The sequence below is a fragment of the Leopardus geoffroyi genome, chromosome C3 (assembly GCF_018350155.1).
Source record: "Leopardus geoffroyi isolate Oge1 chromosome C3, O.geoffroyi_Oge1_pat1.0, whole genome shotgun sequence".
In the NCBI taxonomy this organism is placed as follows: Eukaryota; Metazoa; Chordata; class Mammalia; order Carnivora; family Felidae; genus Leopardus; species Leopardus geoffroyi.
The window spans coordinates 124,319,781-124,325,379 of record NC_059338.1 but is presented as its reverse complement, the minus strand read 5'-3'; positions in this window follow the sequence as shown (position 1 = coordinate 124,325,379).

Here is a 5,599-nt window from a genome sequence, read left to right as displayed (position 1 = left end):
CCTCCTGCGGAGAGACCACTGTGTTTTGAAACAGCTTCTCACGTGAAGTGACACAATCTTGTGATTAGCGCATGTCAGGAGGAAGCCTCAGAACAAAGGCAAGGATGTGTGTGCGGGACTCCCTGCACTCACCTGGACACCTGCCTCGGGGCAAGTCCCCTCTGTTGTCCAGGCCTTTGTTTTCCCAACCTAAAAACGTACAGTGGGAATGCACGAGTACCCAGCAGCGCTTCAGGCAATGCGTGGCTTGTTAGTTTGCTATGTTTGGGGACAGATTCTTAATGTCCTCAAATAAAATTCCAGATAGTCCATAGCAAGTAAGTGCTTATTTGGATTTTTTTTTTCCCAGAGCGGTGTAAAGCATTTCTTATAGCTTTCACAAAAATGCACTTCACATTTCCCCACCTATCTCCCTAGCTCCCAAACCTACTTTTCTTCGAGAAGGTCTAAGGCCAATACAATTAACGAAAGAGAATGTCTTTTATTCACTTTTGTAACAGTTATCTACTGTGAATATGTACCTGTTTTCAGGGCTGGCTCTCACTGCACTTCTGCGAGCCCCCAATAAGTACATTTTCAAACGAACAGATGAAAGTATGTGCTAAGAATACATCACCAGCAGTAAATACGACCTATTTATAAGCAACTACAAATGAGGCATGGGAGCTGTATCCAGGACATTTTCGGACCTGGCATGTCCTGGGACTCTTGCTATAGGCTTTCCTCACTGAACTGCTACAAGACGGTGAGAAGGCCCTGCTCATCCCCATTTTTCAGACAAGGAAGCTGAATGGCGGAGACACTGAGTAAGTTCTCCTACGATGTCACAGATGCTAAGTGGCCGGTGAGGATATGAGTCGAGCCATTTCTGACTCTAAACCTGTAGTCTTAGCCCCGCGAGGAAGGTCCTTCTCAACGGGGGTACAGCTTGCTCCCCATCCCGGCGACAATGCTTCTAAATGCAAATGGCCACATGAGTTCTGGGAAATATTTCAAGAGTGACAGGTTTTGAAAAATAGAGCCATATACCAAAAATTAATGATTGTCATGGGAGATACAGGCTTCCAGTTATGGAATGAATAAGTCATGGGAGTAAAAGGCACAGCAGAGGGAATACAGTCAATAGTACTGTAATAGCGTTGCATGGTGACAGATGGTAGCTACAACTGTGGTGAGCACAGCATAACGAATAGAAATTGAGTCGCTATGCCGGACACCTGGAACTAATGTAACACTGTGTATCAACTATACTCACATAAAAAAGAAAATGTTTAAGTTTATTTATTTATTTTGAGAGGGGGATAGCAGGGGAAGGGCAGAGGGAGAGAGGGAGACAGAATCCCAAGCGGGCTCCACACTGTCAGCGCAGAGCCTGACATGGGGCTCAAATTCATGCAACTGTGAGTTTATGACCTGAGCAGAAACCAAGAGTTGGACACTTACCCCGACTGAGCCACCCAGGCACCCCCTCCCCCAATTTTTTTGAGCAATTATCTCTTGTCAGAGAGGCCTCGTTCATAGAACGTCTGCTTTGCTCAGTTCTAGAATATTCCATCTTAAAAGGAATAGCCTATAACTTATACCAAGTTTCACAAATAAAGTAAGCAAATTATTGTGTTAATGAATCAGAACTCAAAAAACTTTTTTGCCGTGCAAAAAACTGTCCACGTTTACATTTTCATTTGCTTCTCTGAAAGAGCCATAACTGCATCTCGGGAGCCCTGCGTTGTCCGCATCCAGCCAGCGCCTGGAGGGCTTAGTGCCAAAGAGGAGCACACCTTGAGGGCTCGGAGAAGAAAAACCATTTCAGCAAAGGCAGTTGAACTGGACCGGATTTTCTCTGAGTGAAACGCATTGCATTTATCCGCATATTTAAGGTTGAAGAATAATAAAAAGCTGGAGAAAAAGAAACTTTTGTCTACAATGTATGCAGACTATTCTTGATGAAGTCCATGTTTTCCTTAGGTCCCTGAATCAACACGAACACTTCCTAATGCTCTGTAAATATAGAAACGTACAACTTCCGGTGTGATAGGGACCGTCTTCCTATGTCGGTTTGATGTTGCACCTGCAAACACCACACGCGTGCAGTAATGGATGGTCAAATTGCTCTTGTGTGGTTGCCCCTGGATGGCTCCCACCGAATGAAAATGACCAGCACGTCTCTCCTGATTTGTTGAGGCAATGAATAATTTACTTTAAATTTAGACTACAAATTGGCACCACAGTTACTAAAATATAGTCAAGCAGGCACATAAATCAAGGCGACCTACGAATACACAGGGTATCAATTTTCATATACAGGTCCAAAGGATAACACGGTTTAGGAAACACAGACAAAAGGTATCTGTTGCGCAGGCATTTGTTTGTTCCTTCCTTCCTTCACTCATTCACTCATACAACAGATTTAATCAATGTCTATTTATAAAGTGCCAGATTCCTAGAAAATAGTTTGCTGTGTGAATTATTCAAAAGCCAGATATCCATCCAGGAAGCGAGTGTGTAATCTGTAGGGCCTTTCTCTATTTCTGTACACGTTTCCTTCTTTTCTCTCTCTCCCTCATCGGGGAAAGCCGGTAGAATACAATGAAAATACGTGGGGTGCCCAGCCTACCAGCACAGTGTAGGGAGAGAGAGGATGAAAGCGGGTTATTACGAGATACTGAATAAAAGATGTAACTCAGAGAAAATGTGTCAAAGCTCCTGGCACTCTCCTTCAACTAAAATTTGTTGAAAAGCTACTGGAAGGACTACTTTTAGGTGGACAAGAATCTCCCCATGGGAAGAACGATCATCATCATGTTTCTGGGCCAGATACATTGTAATCCCTCAGGATGAGGGCTCCTGGTTTTTGGGCCGCGTCCACCTCTCAGAAGCCTGGCAGAGTGCAGGGGTTTACACATACATGACCTCTGACTCTCACTCACAGCAGGACCTCCCGGGTGGGTTTATTCCTATTTCAGAGGTCTGCACTCATAAATTCTTCTCTCCTGGTCTCTTCCTTTCTCTGGACTTCCATTTCCAAATTCTCTTGCCCATTCCTTCTCTGGTCATCTCCTTAAATTTTGGTGTCTTATCTACAATTAAGACAGGACTGTCCCCCCGACCCCCGTGCCTACCCCCCTCCCCCACATGTGTGTAGATGGGCTGCCCCCTCCTGCACAGATGCACAGATGACTTCCATGTTCTTTTTTCTTGGTGGGGATGGGAGCACAGGCCTTGTGTGGATGGTCCAGGGCTGTCCGAGCAGTGCGATGGCCTGTCTCACGCACTGGTTTCACTGAGGTTAAACGCAGGGGTCAAGTTAGTGTGTTCTGAGGAGTGAGCGGGTCAGTGTCTTTCCATGTGGCCAAAAGGCTTCTCTCAGGATTAGCAACAGAGAGTCAGAATAAGAGGACAGGAGGCACAGTGTGTGGGAAGTAAAAAGTCACCCTAAAAAGGAACGCTCCTGCCACAATGATGACATTTTCCAGACCACTCACTGTGCCCTTTTACCAAGCAGGTTCCATGTGGAAAAGATGGTATAAGGCTCCAAAGTCCATGATACTGTTACTGGTCCTGAGGACCATCTAATTTTCTGCTAATGCCTATATCAAGCGCGGTATTTTCTGAGTACCTAGAATTAATCCATGCCAGCAGAAATACATGAACGATTTGGAGTGATCTCTCATTTAAGAGAGATTTAAGCCTATTTCTTCTAACCCTGTTCTTACGTGACTCAATAAAATTATATTCAACTATAGAATATTATTTTCTCGAAGCTTCAAAGATATTTCGTTGTCAGACCACATGTATAAATATTCTATGAGTTACTTAACATAGGGAAAAGGAACAGCATTCATTGCACCTCAACTAAAATTTATGATGGCACCCAAATGCCGCACCAAGATGAGTTGCAGAAAATCATAATATTCACTTAGAGTAATAGTTGCACATCAGTTATTTTTGTTTTAGAACAGACTTCATTATTGGCTGCACTGATATACAGTCACGGCTGAGACTGTCACTGAAGACAAATGTGTGATATCGTTGTAACATAGGCAATGGTTCCATACATCCACGCCAATTTTATAGAATTCAAACTACTGTGGGAATTTGTCATTTGGCCAAGAAGGGTCAGTACGTGAGGTTATAGAACGTCTGTTGAGGGGCCTCTGAAAGGATCTTAAAAGTTTGCCTGAATAATTATTTTGAGCAAAATTATTCTTCTCCAGAATCTCTTATCCTTTTACATCCATTTATGTTTCTAACCAATAGGTGATTCAATCAGTAGAAACACTGATGGCCTTTTACTTTAAAAAGCAGGTGCCACTATTAACCACAAGGTGGCGGTATAATCCTATTTTCAGCCTCTTCAAGGAGCGACCGCTATACCTGAGGTTGGTGCCTTGTGCTAGGCATTTTGTCTTCATTAGCCTAGACTATCAGCCACCAAAATCAATTCCAACAGGAAAGAAAAAAACCAGATGAAATTAATGAAAGGTGACAACCAGATGACAGCTATTTTTATTTTTTTAATTTTTTTATAACACTCTTAACAGGTAGGTGCTCTGATCACGGCAAATTCTGCAAGTAATAATTTGGTAGAGTTGGGATGGCCGGTGAGATTAGTTGCAGAAGCAGACACTTTAGTTCCTCCGAAGCAGGTTTAGGTTGGTAATGACAGTCATTACCATTTTACAGCTGTCCTGCTCAACTCATAATTAAGTATGATAGAAACCGCCTCCGCTCATGACCCCTCACTGATGAACAAAATGAGGACAGGACCCAACCCCATGGGAATATTCCTCCTTCCTGGTCATTACCAGGTGTGGGAACCATGAGTTAAAATGACGCTTTATGAGCTACAGATTAGCCGAACAAATTTCACAATGGCTGAGGAGCTAAATTCCCTGCAGGGCTCCTGTCCTGTGAGGCACATTCGCAGATGCACGTGCTAAGGCTAAATTAACCTCTCAATAGAATTCTCGAGTGCCCTGAAAGAGTTTGAAGCTAAAATATTGAAATTCAGGTAGATTTCAGAGTAAGGAGACTGTGATACAGGCAAGCCTGTATGCTGTACTCTGGTTGAGCGTTGACCAGCCATCTAAGCAAATGTTTGCCATCCCTCTGGCTAAGATAAGGTCATTACAAAGACGTCCTGATTTCTGGGGCGCCCGGGTGGCTTAGTCTGTTAAGTGTCTGACTGCCACTCAGGTCACGATCTCACGGTCCATGAGTTCAAGCCCCACGTCAGGCTCTGTGCCGACAGCTCAGAGCTTGGATCCTGCTTTGGATTCTGTGCCTGTCTCTGCCCCTCCCCCATTCACACTCTGGTCTCTCTCAAAAATAAAAACATTAAACAAAAAAAAACCAAAGATGTCTTGAGTTGGGGGAAATATATCCAAAGAGCGGAAGGTGGTAAAGGTAAGGTTTTCTTGCTTATAGTTTCTTGAACTATAAATTCTAAAACATCACTATGGAGCAATGACTTGACGTTTCTTTGGTAGCCGCCTAAGGGAAGCACACTACCTGTGAGCACAAGAGACAGGAACCTGGAAACCTTTAGCGTCACTGGCTGATCCTGTTATGGAGGGGTTGCTGCTGAAGACAGCAAGAG